Below are 22,166 nucleotides of genomic sequence, written 5' to 3'. Positions count from 1 at the left end.
GCATCACCTCTTGAAAATAAATAAGCATGAAGTAATACAGATTACATTGTTCATTAGCTATTTATGTTTCGCCATCATCAATCATCTGGTATAATATAAGCCAACAGCATCCATTCTACATGGATACCATTATAGAGTGAATATTTCTCCTTCATAAAAATTCCAGTGCTCAAGTATATTTGTATACTTTCACTCTTTCCTTGTCCCCAGTGCTTTTATTGCAGTAAGAATCCTAAAATATGTTTGTTCCTGTTGTCTTGTGCAAACATGTCCTGCACTTAATCCTGGTTTCCATTTACAAAAATTATAGAAAAACCCATATGATATAAATCATACAGTAGTGCCTTCCAGTTTTATTTAGTTCCTTAGTCAACCATGCTTTTAGTTATCGCCAGCACTAGATGCCATGTTTAACAGTGCAAGGGCTACATGCTTATGTGCTTACTTTATTTCCTTTACTGCCCAAGTTCTAAAGCAGTCAACAGCACTTTAAATATGGATTTATGACTGCTCACTTACCCCTGAACTGCAGGGGAGGGAGGAAAAAATGTTACTGAGTACAATGGGGTTAATTTCTTTTTGCATGAAAGGGCTGTTTAGCAGAGGGGGAGGAAGGTGAACCTGGTGCCAGGTGTTTTTGCACTGGCCAAGTCCTGCCATCAAAACTGCACAGAGGCTGTGCTAACTTAACTCTGCAGCAGGGTCAGTTAAACCTCCAGATGTACTCTTCTACAGACCCCTGCTCCTTCCCTTCTCCTCTGTTTTTTTCTGGGACAAGTGCAGAAACAATCTCAGCTGGCTGGACACTGTAACATGAAGGATGTGATGGTTGTGACTTCTCTGGAGAACCTAATTCAGCAAGTGATCTAAGTTCAGTCATGGCCTCACTGGGTATAAATTGTATTTTTTAACGTGAAAGCTGAGCTGGACCTGGCAGCTTTTAAAACTTGTAGATTTGGAAGGAAAAGAAAACAAAAATATATTGAATATAGTCTATATTATTTTTTCATCTGATGGATGCTTCTTTTATTATTTTTCCTTGGTAGGAATTTCTGTGGTGTGAAGGATTTCCCTGTGGGTGCACAGCGGGCATGAAAGGTCCTCTGGAGCTAATTTGGTCCAATCCATTCCAAGTGAGGCCACGTAGATGAGGCTGCTCTCATGATCTCCCGCTGAGAGGTGGCCCATGGTGAAAGTAAAACCTTCAAGTTTAGATTAGGAAAGCATTTCTTAAGCTTTTCGGGAGCACAGATTGACCTCTCCTGAATCATTTGTCTTCCCAAGATTTTTCTGAGTGCAGCAGTTCTGCCCAGAATAGGGAACAGCTTAAAATTCTGCTGATAGCAACAACTCAAATTCCTCCAAGGTGAAGGAGTGAAAATTGATCAGTTTACTTGTTTGATGTGTGAAGATCCTTTTCTTTGCCTTGGAAGAACTGCACTGTAGTAAGGAGTTACATGAGCTTGCATTAGTACTTGCAGCCAGTTCTCATGCCCATATCCTGCAGGAAATGAGCAGTGTCTAGTAAGGAGATAAATTACAATTCTTTATTTTGTTTTTTTTACTATGTATCACTTTTCCTTTCTGAAATTTGCCTAACCTGATGGTTCATGCTTCTTAGTTAACTTTTCTCAATGTTTTAGTCTCCTAGTGATTCTATATGAATCCTTTTCATTGGAAAGGATACCTTGAACTGTCTTTGGCCTAGCACTGGTTAAATATAAGAAAGGGAGAACTGCTGGGTTGAACAGAGACATTGCAAGATTAAGTTTTCTACTGCTTTTGCTTTGTAATTTGCCTCCTGGTTGATGTAGCAGCATTAACTCCAGCAGTACTTGCTCTCTCTTTAGCCTCTGTATTGATATTTCTCCCAATAAGTGAGGAATCTATTTTTGTGAGCATCTTGTGACAACCAGCTCAAGTGACATAAGCCACTGAGCAGCTATTGAGCAAATCCAGGCTAGATTCAGAATAGGAAATTAGAGGGTGAAGTCTCCACATCCAAATAGCAACAACAGATTCATCTGGGCCGAATTTTTGTCCTTCAGCTTCTGCTTGGTGTGACAACTGCCCACTTAAAATAGCATTCAAATGAAAAAGAAAGGAAGCTGTCAGTACTTTCAGTCCTGCTGCGGAAGGTGTTGGTTCACCCCTAATGCATAATGCACAGCCTCTCCAAAATACATATGCCATCAGTTCCCAGGATCTGCAATGTTATAAAGCAGCTTGCAAAAGAAAAGGAAGAATAACTTCTCCAAAGGCAGCTAGAGAGGGAAGTCTGAGAGAGCTCTGGATATAATTACCTGAGCTGGAGTCCAGCCAGGAGAATGCTGAGCTAAGCAACAGTAAAATCCTGACTCTGCACAAGGGATCCAGACAAATTTAAAAGAAACTGCAATAACAGAAGTGGGATTTAAGCATCTGGGAAGACGTTTGAGAGAGTGAATGAATACAAACTAAGGCCTCGAGAGAGTCTGATAGGAGACAAAACGAGCAAAATGAAATACAGTGTATAATGGTAATATATGTGGCACTGACTGTCTTACACTCAGGGCTACCTGATCAAACTTTTTTGCTGCATGATCTGAGATCTAACTTCTCTGAGTTCATTTCCCTCTCTGTACAAGTCAGATTACATGAACGTGGATGGAAATGAGACACTCTTGTGTTCTTAAATGTGATGAATAAGAACTGAGTCAGACCTGACAAATATGTTAAATTTTTAACCAAGTACCAGGTTAATTAGCCACCATCAGCGGAAAGTTTATGCAGGAAGAAGGATTTCTCTCTGTTGGGCTGCTCCCCAGCTAAGGAGGCCTGGTCCCTGGCCAGTTTAATCCCCAATTTCTCAAAGAGTAGTTATTCTTACACTTGGCCACTGTTTCTTGACAGAACTGGTATCATACAAACATTTCAACTTTCCTTCACTTTTTCCTCTCATATAAACTTTCCTCTTCTACAATGTCTTCACAGCTCCACTATCAGCAAACAGCTATACCTGACAGAAGGATGATAAAGGTCTGCTGTTAACTGCCTTTCATTTTAAGATCCTATTATTGGGGTGATTTGTTTTGTATTTGTTGGGAGCCCAAAGCATACCCAGGCAGCTACCATTGCTCAGACCATGCCCAAAGCTTTTTGCTCCTTCCAAACTGTTCTCATTCAGGCACTCCAAATGGTTTATAAGGTTTGTTAAAGAGATGTGGTTTAAAAATGAATGCAAACGCAAAACTGGAGAGCTGATGGATGTGAGCAGGGAAGGAGGTCCAGAAGGCAAGGGTAAAAAAAGGAAAAAGAGTTAAAAAAAAAAAAAAAAAGATGAGCTGAAGGGAAGGTAGAACATGAGGAAATCCAAGTGGGGTAGTGTTTGGAATCTGAAACTGTGCATTCTTCCCACTGGTAGGTTTTTCCTTACTTTCCCTAAGCTGTTCCTTTTTTCACTTTTTTTTCCCCCCGTCTCATTTATCTTATGCCAGGAGGCTTATTTGTCTTTTCTGGCTTATTTGTAGTGCATCTGGATTTAGGCATCCTGATAAATCAGTTCCTCTGAAGACTGTGATCCAAAAATGAATGTTGAGTTGGATTTTGAGCTAATTTAAACTGATATACTTCTGATGAAGTGAGGTTTAGCCATGCAAAATTCCACTGCTTGAGCAAATGCATAAACAATGAACATTATTCCCCTTCAGTGTGTCAGAAAAAAATACTATGTCTATTCCTTCCCAAAAGATTATTTTACATTTGAGACACGTATCTATAAATGTCTGTATTTTGCAGTTTTGAAAATCTAAGCTTGGAAATGTATTAAGACATTCCACATGCTTCAAGAAATTGTCTTCTACTGAGCACATTATTTTTGAGAAGAGCTAAACCTGTCATTAGTTTTATCTGCCTGAATGTGTTGGCTTAATTGTGTATTTTATTTGCTCTATAATATCATATGTGCTTACTGTGCTTCAGCAGACAAACATAAGATGGGGTCAGAGTGCAAGCTCAGACAATAATCTGCCATTTCCAATATCCTGCAGGATTTGGGATTTCATTAATAATTTTTGATTTTATTTTATTATTAAACACAGAATGAGAGCACCATGGAACTGATTAATCTTAGTCACTGTACTTATATGACTGGCTTGGAATTGAAAAAATATATTTTAGTGGCAACTTTGCTTCTGATCTTAGGAATTAGTTGGCTGTAATATACACATAATTAGAATTCAAATTTTAATCTTGCTGCCTTTGAAAGCAAAACAGAATCAGTAACAATCTAAAATCATGTCCCTTGCTACTTTTCACTTCAGTCAGAGGAAACCTGATTCCCACTGACGCCAAGAACATTACTCCATGTTGAGAGATGAGCTCTGGTGAATATTACCGCAGCAGCTACAGAAGTGGCTGCCTTGGCTTCCCACCTGCTGCTTGGCTGGAGGTCATTGCCACCCAGGCAACCCTGGGTGTAGAGAGCTCTCACACCTCAGTTTGCTCATGGAAAACCTGATTGTGTACTTACAGTCACCTTAGCTAGATTTTTGACTGGGTTTGCACTGATGTCTCTGCAGGGGAGGAAGCAAAGGCTTCCTGGTGCATCAGGTGGAAGCCTTCTTCAGAAGGACAGGTTAGCTGAGGGTGGCAGCTCTTGACTGAACCACAGCAATGCTCATCTGGCAGAATCAGGTGTACATCAACTGCATGTCAACAACAATTAGACAAAAAAGGATTAGAGATTTCAATGGCAAAATAAACAAAAATGTACCTGTATGGAAATAAGAGAAAGGCAAAATGCTTTAAGGTCCAAACAAGATACATATGGTGAGTAAAATGATACCTTCCTTTTCCAGTGCATATTTTTGTTGTCATACACATGAGGGCCAAGTGCCACCACACCAGTGGTTCTTAGTCCTTTGGTTATCTCTGAAAACATGAACATTACACTTGGAATGAAAGTGCAAGAACACTGTGGCCTCCACTGGATCTACCACCTGCCATTAGAGAAAAGAGCTACCAGCAACTTTCAACATCCAGGCATGCCAGCACTAAGTGTTCTTGCTCTGTAGACCTACTGCAGACATGTTTGGACATCTAACTTCCTAATTAATTATTCACCTAAGTCCTGACCAGAAGCAAAACACATTTGTCCAGCAAACTGTGCAATTGCTCTGGGAACTGCTGAGCTCCTGCCTTTTTGGTGTGCTGTTGAAAATCAAATTATATAGCTTGAGCAACAGAACTGTAATTAGGGTCAGTAGAAAACTGAGGGTAGGATAATATTGTGGATTCTGCAATTTTTTGTCATGTTGCTCCAAAATATGCCAGAAACCAGAAGTTTTATTGCTTGACAGTGCATTAACACTGTCAGTGAAACATCCTCTGCTTCCTGATGTGGAACTGGCCCTTCTGTGAGTCTGTTGCCATGGCTGGCCTCAATTTACAATAATTCACAACTGTGCTCCTCCTGAAGTTGATGGCAAAGCTCTTGTTAACTCCTGTAGGAGCTGGACAGGTCTAGGCAGGGAAAATAGGGAAGGATAAGGAAGATGACAGAGTAGAGCTGAGGAGAAAAGAAAGCAGGTTATGGTGTGTCATTATAATCTCCCCAGTTATCACTGCCTCTCATACTGATACCACCAGGAGGCTTTTTCAGGGATTAAAATTACGTTACAACTAAAAGTTAATCAGTTCTTATTTTCCTGTTCTCCATCACACTCAGAAAATCTCTGCTCTAGGCTACTGCTGCTTCTGCCTCTGGGCTCTTAAGCTCCTCCCTTTTATTCTTAGATTTTCTTTTCCTAACCCCTCATCCTTCCTGCACATCTTTATTCCAGCTGTTTCCAGATCTTGCGTCTTGGGGGGCTTCATTCTCTCCACTTGCACCATTCCAACGCCCAAAATAATCAGCTGTGGGCAGGCCAGAGACTGACTGATGTGTCATTGCTGGCCCTTTCAAGCCAGGAGAATACACCTCTTGAGATCATTCTTTCAGGATGTCAGCAAATTCAGGAAAATGTTACAAGACTGATATCATAATTGGAAGGCTGCCTAGGATTAGTTTTTATAGGAAAAAATAATTTTAAAGAATAGATATTTTAACTCTTGTGACTATAGTGGTGGTCTGAAGATGTAATACAGGTTCAAATAATTATTAAGATAATACAAGATCCAGGCTCAAGCTTCATTCCTTGACAGGAGAGGGAAATAAAAATGAAGGGAAAAAAAAAAAGAGCTAATTGTGGAAAAGAAGCACAGAAACAGAAGAGGTGGAAAGGAAAAGAGTGATGAAAAAATATAGAATGCTTTCATTTTTTGTTGAAAAAAGTGTGAAAAAATATAAAAGCCCAAGAAGCAAAGAAAAAAATAAAAGGAAGAAGAGTAGGAAGAACAGCGAGATAAGCTGGGGGTTGGTTGAATTCTCTTTGAGCACTGCAGTGAAAAGTTCCAGCTATGGAATTACAGTCCAGATCCTTTATATTGGGAAGCAGTCTATGAACAGACTGGATCTCTGACTTAGGGACTACCACTACACGAACACTTCCCAAGAATAAAAGGCTGAAGTAACTGTGGAGCACCGCAGGACTTGGAGGAACCTCTGCCCGAGGTGTAAGAAATAGACTGGATACAAATGGAAGTGCTCAGAGCACATGAGCAATGGTTGAGCTCCAATTGTTGTATTCCTGCACTTCCTGCTTTCTGACAGCAGTGTCATTACAAGTTCCCTTCACACTATGTGTGTGTGCATATATATACACAAACACACGCATATCGAAGAATTTCTTAGGTTTTTAAGGAAGGAAAGTTGATTTTCTTGCACATGTTACTACTTTCAGTTCCATTTGTTTCTTTGGAAGGAATTCCAGATCCACAAATTGAAGCAAAGGTTCATGGACAGCTCTTACTATGCAGTAGTGTATCATCCCTGTGCAGGCTGCAAGGAGAAAAGGCATCCATTTTTATTTAGTAGATCTCAGTAGGAAAAATAGAAAAATATGCAAGTCAGAAATTTTGGGTTCTATTCCACATTCTGGGAGTAGCCCACCTAGACACATCTCTTAAAAAATCTCTGAAGTGTTCAATTCCTAGTTACTCTAGTTTTTCCTTCTTACACTCCCAACTTAGCCCTTTTACCCTTACTTCTCCTTGTCTCCATCCCAGCTCCTTCTTCTAGACCTCATCCTAGTCTCCTTTGCTTCCAAGCTCTGTGGTACTCCAGGTACTTCATATATCTTGTCACAGGGCTGCTCCACCTGCATTTCCACCCTGCTCTCTGTCACAGCACGCAAGTTTAATCCAAGCCTGCCCATTCTTTACTGAATGACTGGAAAGCAATTGGCAGAGGTTTGGTCTAACTGAGAGGCTTCTGATAGGAACAGTAAAAGTTGCCTCCTTTATATCAGCATTTGTGATCTGATCCTCCTTCAGGGTAAGGACGGCCTAGGATTACTACAGGAAAGGATGTGAATGTTTGTAAGGCAACACAGTATCCTTCATTTTTGTTTGGGTTACTTGGGCTAGATTTATTCCAAAGTGTTGAGATGAGTTGGATACCCCACAGTGTAACTTTCAGCTGTCATCATTAGTACTTGTTAATGTTGGAATACTGTAATTCAGCAAGAAAACAGTGAATTAAATTGAGAGTGTTAAAACCTCAGCTATGGGAAGCCTTATCTTTATTATCCATAATGTCCCAACCTCCTTTACAGAATAGCTACATCTGCTTTGAAAATTGCAACTGATGGCCTCAGTTCACATTAAACACATTTACAGGCTCTCAGACTTCCTGAGATGGGGAAATTATCACCATGAAGGCAGAAATGGAGAAACAGAGGCATCACAGGGTGGTTTCAGAGTGCCACAGGGGACAGGAGGGGAAAAATAGATTTCACATTAACTTCAATTCCTGTTGTATCCTAAATATAATAATTCTCTCCCCATGGTGTCAGTGGATTCAAGGAATTCACAGTGACTGAAGCACAGTGAGTGCACTCCAGGTGTGCCAGGAAAGGCAGGAATCAGTGAAGTGGTCTTGTGCTGTATGCCAGAGAGACACAAGCAGTTCTTTTCCCAAAGAAGTTAATTATCTAGGAAGCCGTTTGCTGTTGTATCATTTATGTTAACAGTTAATTCATGACAGGGCCCAACTTACGCAAAAATCCTTATGACTTGTAGGATCATGGCTTGAGAAATTATGTTAAAATTTAAAGCATTACAACTTTCTGCTAACTCTACCATGCCAGCTTATTTATCATTTAGCACATGACCAAGGCTGTCACTGATTTACCTATGAAACATGAGAGGTTTTTCTCCTCTAATCCTGATGTCCCAAGGCTATGCATGTGTACGTAAACCATATGTAAAAGAGAGGAGCTCTGTTTTCCAAGTGTGAGAAGGAAATTGCTCTACTGTGAGACATACACACGTCATCCCTTTGCCTTTGTTCCCAAAGATGGTAATGAGCAATAAAGCTGTTTGTGGACTATAATGTGACGTTGAGGAAGAACGCACAGTTCCCATTTTCTTCTGCCTGTATGTATATAACAATGTCAGTGTGGGCATCCAAAGAATGAATGGTTATGAAATGCTGCTCAGCAGAAATGTATAAAAGGTAAATGACACACAGCAAAGGAATCTCCCTTCAAATCACATAGCACCATTTTGGTCTGTGACAACTACACCACTAGATTTTTTCCATGTTTATCCAAAGTAGCTTAGTAAGCATAACATGCATGCCATTCACTAAGTCTGTGCACCAAAATACAGAGTATGATGACCCCAAGTAATGTCTCCAGTGCGTGTAAGCTCGTCAGAAAGGAGGACTGGCTGCTGCTACCTCTGTAATGTATCTATTTCAATTAATTTTTGTCAGAGAAGGGACAAAAATAGCTCTCATTCTACTACATCTATTCAACTGTTACTTTGGTGGAATCACACCTGTGTAAATTTCTTAGAGGTGGGAGTTGTGCACATGTTCTGTGAGCTAATGAGACTTCAGAAAAGGTTGTCAAGAATGGCACAAGACATATCTATTCTTTTTTATTCAGAATGAACCCATTTATCTTTCTCTTTGCTAAAAAGGGCAATTTCAGGGTTTTTCTGGTGGCTGAAAAAAGTAATGCTAGATGCAGGCTTCCTTCTGTCCCATATGTCTTAAGTGTACAAAGCTTTTTTTAGAGAATTTTTTCTGTTTTTTCTTTCAGGGCAAACCAGTTCTTACTAAAAATAATTGTTATGAGATCAGATAAAATGGGAGGAATGTTGTTGGCAGATCCTGATGCCATATTTACAAAAAAAAAAAAAAAAGAAAAAAAAAAGGGCTAAATCAGCCTAATCCAGGCCTGTAATACAAGCAGAGAGCTGAAGAACCTTCCCTGTTCCCCAGGGCTGTGGTTGACAGCTCGAGAGCTATTTTAGTGGCTGTGGTCAGAGGATGCAAAGTGCTGGGACAGTCGTCTCCACCAGTCTGCCGAAACCCCTGGGAATGCCCCACAGAGCCACTCATGGCCCTGTGATGGGGCTTTTGGAAAGGCACAAGGACAAGCTCTGTGCCCAGCTGGGGGCCTGCAAACACTAAGCACAACTGCATCTCTTAGATTGGTCACACCTTCCTAGATATGCATCTGTTTAATAACAAACTTTCAGGTCTAGCTGGGACAGATCTGGAAATACAGCAAGGACTGGCTACCTGGTGATCCTCCCTCCAGCAGGTCTTGAGATCACACCCAGTATGAAAGTAAAACTTGGATGGCTTTGTGGTGTTACTGTGCTCTTGGCTTTGAGCTTCACACTTCTGTCTTCTCTTCCTTCACACCAATGTCTTCTCTCAAGCCTTTAGTACTGAGCAGTGCCAGACCTCTGCTAATTTCTGGTGTTGTGCATAATTTTCCATCTTTTTAGCCCATTTTTGAGGTAGACAGCAAGCCCTCAAGGCGGGGACTTGAATCATCTATTAAAAAACCCACTCAGTAATTATTTATGATTCGTTTATTGCAGCATTTGTGTACATTATTTAATAACAGATATGGACCACAAATGTTGAACAGACAAAAAGATTCATGTTGTCAGGCAGACTGAAAGGGATTTTGCAGACTACACGTGTTGTCAAATACTTCTATGAGTGGACAAATTTACTGCACATCTAAATTCAAATCAAGCCAGGGCAAACCAGTTCTCTTTTCTGTGAATTGGTTATCCACAGTTACTTGAACTGCTTCAAACAAGCTGACATTGAACTGTTTGGCCTGGTTTTACATGTAGCTGTCTTTACTCTTTGTTTAAAAGTAAAACAGAAAGGTCTGAGATAGGTTGGGGTCTTTTTTCTTCAAATAAAGCATTTCCTTATAAAGAATTCATTGACTGAATGTGTTAAAAAAGTGTCCCTCAAACAGGTGAATTTTATTTTTGAACTAGAAGAATGCCAGGATACAATTGTTCATTTATAATTCAGCACTAAGCTAAAGAAACAAGGGCAGAAAATGCATAGTTGTAAATCATGCTTGCAGCCACACAACAATATAATGCCGAGCAGCCATTTTAGGTTTTTGGTTGCTTTATACCCTTTCCACATAATGAAGCCTGTTAAATGAATCCTTATGGGAATTGTTCCCAAGGTTTGTGTTTTGTATATGAAATTCCAAGTACAAGAGTTTAATTTTGTGAGATAAATTATTCTGTAAAAATTTGTTCAAGGTACTCTTTTTTTGGAAAGGCTACTTGCTTTCTAGATATAACAACAGCTTTATCCTTTTTAATAAAATGCAAACCCAATATGTCTGGAAAAAATATTTCAATGGAATTATTTCTGTCAGAGGGAATAAAGGTGGCAACTGCAAATCCTGGTGTATTTTACTCAGAAGAACTCCTAGATAGTCTATAGCTAAATACATGGACCAGATCTTCCTTTCTCTTCTATTATGGAAATCTCAGAAAGAAATAAATTGTTGCTGTTTCACTTCAGTCTTCAAAGTGAAGCCCTAACAATGGATGGAGTAGAGCTTCCACTCAGTAAATGTGTGTAATTCTAGCCCACTTTTTTACCTTAACGCTTTTTTGATGAAATTATCACACTCTCTCTTCCGAAAATTTGCTTGTGGATAGATGTATTATTTTTCTCAGTGAGAAATAATCCAGGTGTCAAATCAACCCAAAGGTTGTGCAGTCATTATTTCTATTTAAGTCAATTAGAACAGTGCAGATGTCTCTTCTATTTGATGATTTGCTTCCAGAGAAAGACTAGAGAATTAATTAAAATACACAATCTAATTGAACAGAAAATCATAAGATTTTGTTTCTAGGAAACAATTTGTGAGTACAGGGGATCTAAAGTTGTGCATTATATCTAAGTAGAGAACATATAATCTCAAGCCACTCCACCAAAGTTTGAGTCTGAGGTCAGTTTTCAGACTGGGAGTCTAATTTAGTTTCAGAATGGAGCTTAAGGTTCCCAACATCCAGAGACCTGGGTGGGGGCATAGGGGGGCAAACATGTGATTTTGGTTTCAGTTAATTTCAGATTTATTTCTGTTTAGCAGATCAGTTTTCTCTTTCTAAAAGTGTTTTCATTTTGGCAGACTCCTCAAATGAAAGGCTTATTTCAAGATGTTTCCTGTTGAGTAACTGATGCTGCTGCTGCTGAGAGGTAAAGGGAGACATACACAGTGCTGAAGGGAATGTATGGAAATGTCATGGCAATGACAGGCACGAGGCCAAAGGCTGCCATTACCTCTCCTTCCATCCCAGAGGAGCTAAGCAGGCAGTGCAGAGGGAGAACATGCTACATGGCATTAGCAGATCCATCCCTCCAGCCTTTTGGGTGCTTCCAGCCAGGTATTCTGAACATGGACTATGATTTCTGTTTCACGTGGTCATAGCTTCCAACCCTTCCCTTTTCTTGCACAAAGATTCTCAGTAAGCTTTGCAAATGCTTGGGGATTCTTCATCATTTATTTCCACTAGAAACCAGCAAAACAGAATTCTGCACAATACTCCCATTTGGACAAACCCACTGTAAAGTGAAATAGCAGCTAAGAATCTGCCTTTTGTCAGCAATCTTGGCATTTTGATGGATTATGGAAGACCACAGTTTCCAACTAGGCATTTCTGTGTTTCCCTACTAATGACCCCCCTTTCTGCAATTACTCCAAAGTATCTATACCCATCTGTCACAGCCATAGTAATGAATTTAACATTAAACAAAATTTTTCTTTACAGAATAAAGGAGAAGAGACAATGAAGATAAAATCTTGGATGCTTAAGAATAATTTTTTTAATTGCTTTGTGGATTAACAGGATTGTCTCTGCTGTTACATTTAAGTCCCCTGAATACACTTGGACAAGCCTTTTCCTGGTTTTTACAACCAGCCAGAACTCCTCGGTACAGTTGCTGTAAGAATGCAGTAGCTGGAGAGAAATCATTAAACAAGTGAGGTCAGCATCTCAGGAGAGTCTGTCTGCAGAACTTTGTAGGTAAAACATCAGCTATGGAAAATTCTCAGCTTTTGAGGAAAACCTTTTGTGAAGGACTAAGCAAAGGTACACACAGCAGGATATAGGAAGAGAAACACATTTTTGACTGCTTGAGAGCCCTCACAGAAACAAATAAGATGTCCAAAAGGTCTAAGAATTTGAGGGAGAAATGCTTGTGAAGCTGAGCAATTTTGTGAATTGCAGTTGGCTTCACAGAATTCTTAGATGAGAAACAAAAAATGCAAGGCAGTCTCTTGTGTTCTAATTTAATGTTATTAATTAATGCATTTTGAACCACTTTTTTGGTGCAAAGGGATCCTAATTATAGTGTAAAATTCAGATGTAATTGATGTAAAAGGTCTTCATGTAAATGAAAAGATGAGCTGCTGTGTTTGAAACTGAAGGGAAGAAGAAATGCCCTGTTGTAAGGTCACAGTTTATGTGGGTCGAAGTCTCAGCTGATTTATGTTAAAGGTTAACTCACACAGAGAGAACATGCTCAGGTACTTGTGTAGCAGATGAACCAGCACTGCTGTCCTGGTGAGGCTATAATGCAGTACTAACGAGGGTAACTTGCTTATTTCTGTGACTTAGAAGATTAATTCCAAAAATAAATTGCCTGAAAATGCTACAAATTAAGAGCTTTGTAGAGAAAGCTCATGGATTTAGCTGTGCTCAAGAAGGACTCCTGTGTCCAAGACCTTCCTGCAGCCTATACCAGGCTGATCTTCCCAAAAAAATTAACAGCTTTGGGCTTTCCTCAGTGATCTGAATGTAAGTGGAGGCAGGAGCACCTCTTTCTTAGTTAACATATGAATGCAACCAGAATTTGTTTATTAGGGTGAAAGTTCCTACATCTCTGTACAAGTCACAGACCAGGATTCCAAAGCTATGCTTTTAGTCCCATTTTGTTCAGCTTCAAAGGCATCACTTCTTGTGGTGTGCTTTGACCTAACATCATCTGATTCATGCATGAAATCCCCCTGTAGTTCCCTGGGCTAGTTCATCTTCTGAGCTTTACCAGCTCCTCTCCCTTCCTAAGCAAAGCCTGGAAAGGGAGAGGGGTCCCTTCCAGCCTGCTCTGAGTTACCACAAGTGTGGTCAGCCCCAAAAGACCATTATGAGGCAGGAATCCCTGTGCTTTGGTGGGACAGGAGGAGCATATCTGCTTTCAGCTGTCCTCCGGACACTCCAACTGTTCCAGGCTATGGAGAATAATGTGAAGTTGATGATGGTTTTTGTCAAATGAATCTTATAATGTGTCTGTTTTAAAACTCCTTTTGATTTTTTTCTGATGAGGTTAAGAGATAGAGGGCAATGCACAGCAGATTTATCAGAGTAAGTAACAGGCCTCCTTTGGTTTTAAAGCCAAAATTAAACTGCTAAATGCAAAGCCCACCTCTACAATGGCAGACTGACTTTGGCATTATATTTTCTCTGGATTTGGTTTAGAGTAATGTTGTTATGTTTAGAGTAATGTCTATGAAACATGATTATATGGTAATTCCTTAAAAAAAAATTAATTCCCTGCCTTTTTAGATCAATGACTTGTTCTTTTCTCAGGACAAATACTGATGAATTCATACAAGGTTTTATCAATTTTTTAGCATTGTAACATCACCACCTTCTTGCTGAAGCCCTGTTTCATTTCCTGCTCTTGTTCTCAGCCATTGCTCCAGAGGAGCACACAAGGATTGCCCCTGCTGCTGGGTTTTAGGAATGAGCTGGCAATCTTGCAGATTCCCATTCAGTTGTGCATTTTTCACCTTATCCATCACTTCTTGTGGAAAGAGATGGGCATCTTATCTTCCTAGCATTTTTATCTGAACATGTTTTTACCAACACATTGGCTCATATTTGTAGAATCACAGAACCCTAGGATGGTTTGGGTTGGAAGAGACCTTAAAGACCATCTAGTTCCAACCCCGTGCCTTAGGCAGGGACACCTTCCACTACAGCAGGTTGCTCAAAGGCCTGCCTAAATTGGCCTAGGACACTTCCAGGGATGGATGCCAAGATCCAGGTGCAGGACCTTACACTTGGCCTTGTTGAGCTTCATAAAGTTCACGTGGGCCAGCCCAATCCTGTCAAGGTTCTTGTGGCATCCCTTCCCTCCACACGTTGACAGCACCACTCAGCCCGTGTCCCCAGCAAACGTGCTGAGGGTGCACTGAATCCATGGTTCCTGTCTCTGACAGAGGTGTTAGACAGCATCAATCCCCATACTGACCCCTGAGGAGCACCACTCATCACTGGTTTCCACTTGGACATTGAGCTGCTGACCACAGCTCCTGCAGAGTGACCATCCAGCCAGTTCCTTATCCACCAACTGCCAACTTCACCAGACTGCCACAATTCCTCAAATACGATGGATAGTGGCTTAGCCACTTTATCCACTGATGCCTTCAGGCATGCCCATGGATGCATCTCATGAAGTTCCATGGATTTGTACACCTTCACAATCCTTAGATGCTCTGGACCTGTTCTTCCCTTACACTGTGTGGTTCTTCATTCCATTTGCCTTCTGTGACTTAGTTGGTATGGCTGGAGCCCCTGCTAGTGAAAATGGAGGCAAAAAAATCATTGAGACCTCACCTTTCTCCATGTCCTAACCTGGGTAATCAGGTCTTCCATTTCCTTCTGAAGATGGCCCACATTTTCCTTGGTTTTTCTTTAATCATCAATGTACCTATAGAAGCCTTTTTTATTCTCTTTGATGTCCCTGGCCAAGTTTATTTCCATCAGGGTTTGGCTTTCATAATCTGACTCCTGGCTACAATTCTGTCTATATTCCTTCAAGGCTACCTGTTCCTGCTTCCACCCACTGTAGGCTTCCTTTTTCTGTTTGATTTTGTCCAGGAGCTCTTGGAGGCTTTTACTGATGATTTTATGAATATACCAACCCTATCAGATGCTAATACTTAGGGCTGTTACCAGTTTAGGATGATTCTAAACCATGAACAGGTAAGCAGTGGAAAGGTTTTATTTCTTTGCAGATATGCCAATACCCTAGTACAGTTGTTTTAATAATAATAATTTTAAACATTGCAAAGCTGGCATTTCCCCTTCATCCACTGGTGTAGTCACAGCAGAATGAATGGATCATTGTTAGAAGAGTCATTTCCCTGCACAAAGCAACCTCTATTCACAATTGTAAGGTTAGAAATGTTCAACCAGTCATGACATTTAAATAAAATGATTGTCTGAGCATCTCTTGGGGTTACAAATCATTCTCTCTCTAGCTGGTGCTACCTGTCCTTTATTATAAATCCACAGAATCTTTAAGACGGACAACAACTCTAATGGAAACAGTCTCTTGAAATATGATTTCTCTTCCCATGTTCAGAAGCAAAGAGCAGTTGTTTGTACCTTGAATAAAGATATTAGCTTTGTTTCCAGGACTAGAGACATGGGAGGAAGCTTAGAACAAAACCACAAAAATGTAAGTGGAAGCTTTTGAGAAACTGAGCTATGGGAACAATGAAAATTTTTGGTTAGTATCAGAGAGCAGTTGATATTTTTGGGATAGTTGATGTCTGAAGAAGTCTATGATAAAATTTACAGCTATTTAGAAGAGGAAAAAACCCAGGAAAGATAGAATTTATCCAGACACAGTAAGCCTAAGAGAAACAAGGCAAGTTTTACAAAGAAGATCTGACAGTAAAATGTATTCCAGATAGTAGAAGGTTGTTTTTTGAAAACTCTGAAAAAAGCCTGGTGGGGAATTTTTATTGGTCTTTTCCTACGTCTACTTATTTACACGCCCCAGAAAATGAATCCTTTCTTATTAACCAGTAAGAAAGCCCAGCATTCAGCAAGGATTTGAAAGTAGAGTCTCCGGCAGTACATTTTAATGAGTGGTATTCTTGGAAAGCAGTCAGTTGACCATAGTAGCTGAATCCCTGACTGCAGCACACCAGTCAGTGTCAAACACTCGGGATAAGTTGTTTAGAAATAAACCTGTGACACAGGAAATAGGGTACGAGGTGGTTCTGTGCTGTCTGAGGGTGGAAGGAGCTGGAGAAAATCCATCACTGTTTATGTGGTTGTATTTGTGACACATGGGAGCTGAACTAACAGAGGAAGTGGAGAATAAATAAATACTCAGCGGAGAGAGTGATTATGGTTAAAATGCAGATCCCTAGTCCTGGAAGCGTGACTTAGGGCCAGTTGCAAGGAATTCCTTCTCATTGATTATTTTATAGAGTATATCTACATTCTGAAATAATTTCTAGCTAGTTATAGTAATAATAATGGCATGTGTTAGCATTGTAATCTCTTAAGAGCTCATATGTCTTTTTATAGAAACATTAATTCTTTTGGCAAAAAAATTTTGTGATGTTCTTTCTAAAATACTGAGGAAGAATATTTTTGCAACTGCTGCTTTGTATATTTTGGGTCTCATGCATGATTTATCACTTACTAAATTTGAAATCCAAATTATGGAACTGGCTATAGCTATTGCCAGAAAGCAGAATCTGCAGTGCTGGAAAAGGACTAAAAAGGTTATCATCTGACTAAGCTGCAACCTTTCTTGGAACAATATTTGTATTGTAGGTTACTAACCGCTTTGCAATCCACAGGTGCTCACTCACAATAGCAAAAGTGTTGTAATTCATCTATAATCAGGACATTATTTTTACTGCAAGTTATTCTGACTTTGCAGTCAATGGAAACTAACCAGCTATAGTAAAAGTGTTGTCATTCATCTATAACTGGGACAGTATTTCCATTGTAAGTTATTCCAACTTTGTAGTGAATGAAAACTTACCAGCAATAGTAAGTGTGTTGTCATTCAACTAAAATAGAAGGGAGGAGAAAGGAGAAAGATGGACAAAATGCAGAATGTATCTGCAATGGAGTATGAGTAAAATAACCCCACGGTAGTGCAAAGTAATGCTAAGTTGGTGAAATTCAGTGCAGGCTTCCAACTGAAAGGCTACACCATTTCCTTTGGCATCTGCCTGCCTAATCTCACACAGGATAAAGGGGTACAGTGCAGTAAATGTGCTCTGGTGAATTCAAACCTCAGCTGGGGTTGTAGAAGCTGCTTGCAGAGCTCAGTGCACTTTAAGGTAGAGTAAGTAAGATAAGTAATACCTGAGTATTTAAAGCTACCATAGACATGGGGGACTGCAGTGTAGACATCCCATACATAGCTCTTCTGGGCAAGAAGCCTGCCCTTTTTTATGCTACAAGAGCACTGTAAGTACCTAACAATTATTAATAATAACTTATTAATAACACTCCGAATCTTTGGCTGTGATCGAGTACCTCAGAGAATAACTCATCTAGAGTTGTAAGAAAAGATAGCTCAAAACAATCTTAACTAAATCCTGGGCCAGCTTTGTGCCTTGACTTTGCTCCAGCAAAAGATAAAGCAGCAGAGTACAATTTGTTCTAAGACATTAGCAAGAGAGAGAGAAGGACATAATGAATACATTTGATTGGTAATGCATAAGAAGTGGTGGCAAACAAGACTATTAGGGGATAAGAGTATAAAATTAGATGGAAAGGAAGAGATGAGATTGGTCAATTCCACTAGTCCTAAATCAACATTTCATCTCAGAAACCACAAAAGTCAGCAGCTGAGTGGAGGCAAATGAAAGACTAGGGTCAAAACAACAATCATAATTTATCTTAGTGTCAGAAAAGCATTTTTACACTAAGTACACAACACATCGATTTACACTTGATAGACAGTACTTACACAAAAAGAGACTTCAACCCTCACTGAATAGCCTGCAGCACAATACAAATTCTTTTCATGGTAAACCTAGGGGGGGAAAAACAATCCCTTTTTATACAAGGAATTTTCACTTAAGTATTTGAGTCTACTAGGAACAGCCTGAAAGACACATACCACTCACATCTACACAGGCTTGTGGTTCGATGTGCTGATGCTGTTTGACAGTGTGGGGGGCACTTTTAGGAACCTTGGGGGAAAGAAGCATGGCAGAAAGCTACAGCTGCTGTTTTCATTCCTCTTTGGAGGTGCCTGATGGAAGATCTAGGAGTTGTTTACTTGTACAACGAGGAGCGGAGTATGCTGGTAGGAAGACCAAGTTTCACCTTTGGGAGTCAAAGGACTGTGTTTGATAGCAAAATATTTGCTTCCTTTGCTGGTGATGTTGTTTTGCCTTTTTTACAACAAAATAAAAATATTATTCCTTTAAGAAAAGACCTTCTTGGCTATTGTTGTTGTTATCTGCTGAGTCATGCCAATATTTGTTTATTTTAGCATTCCTAGAGAATTTTAGAGATAGTTTACTCCCCCTTCCCCAGAAGGCAGTTAGGAAAAACTGTGTAATTTCATAAATAAAATAAAACTAAGGAGTTTTTAGTTGAAAGCATTTCCTTTCATGGTCTGCTATGCAACAGTTCAGCAGTTGGCTGACTCATGGTAACCTGAAATTGAAAATGACTTGGGGTTGAGGGAAAGCAAGAAGAGGACAGGAAGAGTTATGCTAGCTAGTATACTTTAACTATCTATATAATAGCTGGATCTTCATTTTGTTCAACTAACCATGACCTCAGAGAATTGGTTCAGGCATCAGCTCTGTGATCCAAAGCAAAAGATATATTTATAAATTAGATTAACATAATCACTGATGAGAATAATATGTTCAATTACTTAATTCACTTCTGTTTTGATAAACTTCAATGCTACCAGAAGCACACTGTCAGAGCTATTTTCTTTTAGTCCACCATTTTTGGAAAGCCCTTCACTATCTCTGGAGAGAAAGCTCATGCTTTGTTGTTGCAACTCTCTCACTTCTATTATATAACAAATTGTGTTTTCTTTCTATACTAGTTCTATAGAAAATAATCCAAACAAGTGAAATAAAGTATCTCTTCTTATGTATTCAAAAACCAAACTTTGGATGTATTAAGTGAAAAGAACAATAACCCTCAAAAAGCCAAAACCACCAGAAAAAACAATACTTTCCCCTGTTCCAGAAACTTCTTTGACTATATCCTGCATTATGTTATTTACAGTCATTGAAGAAGGCCAAAGTAATCTTGCATATGAGCTGCTGTCCTAGGACACTGACCTTTGTAAGACATATGAAGATCTCAGCTACTTTTTGCTTTCTAAAGAAACAAAGACTGGAAAGTGGGAGATTGTTTCAGAGAAGACAGGGGAAATCACACTGTGAGAGAAATAATTACTCTGCTTTTTGAAGCTTTTGGATTCCCTGAATGTCTCCAGAACATTAGAACATCATGCATCTTCCTCATGACCCTGTATTAAGGGTTATCCAGACTGGTGAGATGCGATGGGATCTGCTGGGTTTGCTTGGGAGTAGCCTACCAAGCTGTCCCCACTCTTGCATTTGGGTGATATGAAACAGGAACACATCCTCTTCTGGTTTATGCATGGGTGAGCCATTTCTGTAGCATTCAGAAAGCCTTCACTACTCAGGTTGTTGGGAGAGCAAGCACACCGTACTGCTCAGCCAGAGCTGGCTTAGCTTTTGGAAGCACCTGAATTCCAGTCCCCACTTGCAGCTGAGCAGCAGAAAATGCAGGAGGGAAGAATGCAAAGTGGTTTTGGGGTATTCTGAGCTGTTTGGATCCAGAGGAAGAAGGGCATGAACACAATCCTTGGACACTGATTAGAAGAACCATTATGTGGCTCTGCCTTGTAGGTTGTCACGGGCCTCAGGTTATTAGTGTGACACCACCAGCTAAGAAGGCTTTCTGCCACTTTGGTTTTGTCATTGCCAGAAGAAGGGAGAGCAGTGGGAGAGGATGCAGAGGGCATTGACACCCGTGCTGTGCTGCTGGAGGATCCTGTCAGTGAGAAAGGTGACAGCAGAGTCATGCCAAGTGACTTGGACACAGGACACACTGAGCTATTACGGCTTGGGAGCATGTGGTCTGCTACGAGAGCAGGCAGATTTCTCAAAGCATAATTCAGTACCATAAACAGGTACACGACACTAACTCCTTCTTCTGCTAGACTACTTTAATTTCTCAACAATAACCTCACTAAATTGACCTGGAAAGAAAGAGGCATTCAACGTTTATAATTTGATTTCTGCCCTATATAATTTTGGCTCCTCTCCTTCTCATGTAGCTGCTAATATGAGTTACTGCAGATTTAGTATTTTGTTACAGATTAATTCAATGGGATTTTTGACTAAGCTAGCATCCAAAATGACTTTGCACTTGGTGACATCTGCGATGCCAGCATGCAAAATGATTCTTCTGGCATTTTTACAAATTCTATTGTACCACTGAGTAGGTCTTGAGAAATCCAGCTATGACCATATCTGATTTGGCTAAGAACACCTTGTAATATAACACAAATAGCGATAATAGTTATTTTGCAGGAGTAAAAGCTTCTGGCTATTTTCATTCCCTCTCAGGCAGACCTGGAGCCCAGGCATACTTTTAGTGGTTTTTATATACCTGTCACAGTCAAAATTCTTTTAGGTTTGACTAATAAGACCAGACAGTTGCATCAGGACAGTCACATTATGATTCTGATTTTTTCTGTTATAGAATAACTGGTATCTTTGAACAAAATCCTTCTTCTCCTGTCTCTGCCATTCCTTCTACTGATATACCTGCTGAAGCCCATTAGACATACATCTTAGATGCATCTATATAGATACAGACTTTAACAGTTCTGCTTGGCTGCCTTCAAGAGCTTTTTCACTGCCAGAATGGCTTTCTTTCCAAACCTTTTATTTGGAGGATGTTCTGGTAATAGGAAGCCCAGATCTTAGAAAATTCATTATGCCTTAAGAACTGAGGTCCACTGCCAGTCACTAGAGTCCTCAGCATTTGCTGAAAGCAATTACGGTAATTTTATTTACCAGATCCAATTGTGTCCCTTTTTCAGACTGTCTTTACATTGTTCACAAAGGTACACACTTTTTAAGATCACGATGTCGCTTGTCTTCTGATTACTCATCTGCATTTTGTGATTCACCTTTACTGCAACATTTTCATTGACATCATCCCTATGCCAGTAAAAACATGTTTTCTTACCAAACTATTCTTCATTAGCTTCAGTTTCAGAGCCTGTCCTTGTTCCCAAGTTAGTGTTTTCTACTAACAACTGGCCATTTTTTTTCATTGATTAGTTCATCTCTTACTGTGCTACTGACACCATTAATTGACAGAGTGTCTCACTGATCAAGGAAGAGGTGGTGTCAAATAGCTGAGATTCATGGTAATATCCCCTTACATGTGTGGAACCTACATCAGAAATACATATATATTTTTAATTTTTTTTAAATATATCTAGAAGTCTAGACACTTATAAAGAAGATGTTTACACCTTTGTTTCTCCTGTATATTTTTACTACTAGACCCTAGAAACCATTGGTATTCATTAGGGAGAAATGAAATTGGAGGTGCAAAAGCACCAAGATGGCTTAACAACATTGGGAATTGCAAAGACATTTGCTCATCGCGTCTTTTAACTAAGACGGGAGAGAACGAGTATTCACTCGCTAGCTGACAGAAAAGAGCCGAACACGAGCTGGGTTAAAGAAACTTGTACAGTCCGCTGCGGGCACCGAAAGCGGAACGCAAATCTGCATTTAGGACAGGCGCGGGGCTACCGAAAGATGCAGAAATAACATTCCTGTATTCCTGAAAAAGGCTCAGGCCACTGGCTCCCCGGGACACCGAGGGGCCGCCGCCCGCGGCGCTGTCGCCGGCCGGTACCTGCGGAACTCGGGCAGGGCGGCTCG

The sequence above is a fragment of the Lonchura striata genome, chromosome 3 (assembly GCF_046129695.1).
Source record: "Lonchura striata isolate bLonStr1 chromosome 3, bLonStr1.mat, whole genome shotgun sequence".
NCBI lineage: Eukaryota > Metazoa > Chordata > Aves > Passeriformes > Estrildidae > Lonchura > Lonchura striata.
Note: the sequence above shows the minus strand (reverse complement) of the source record.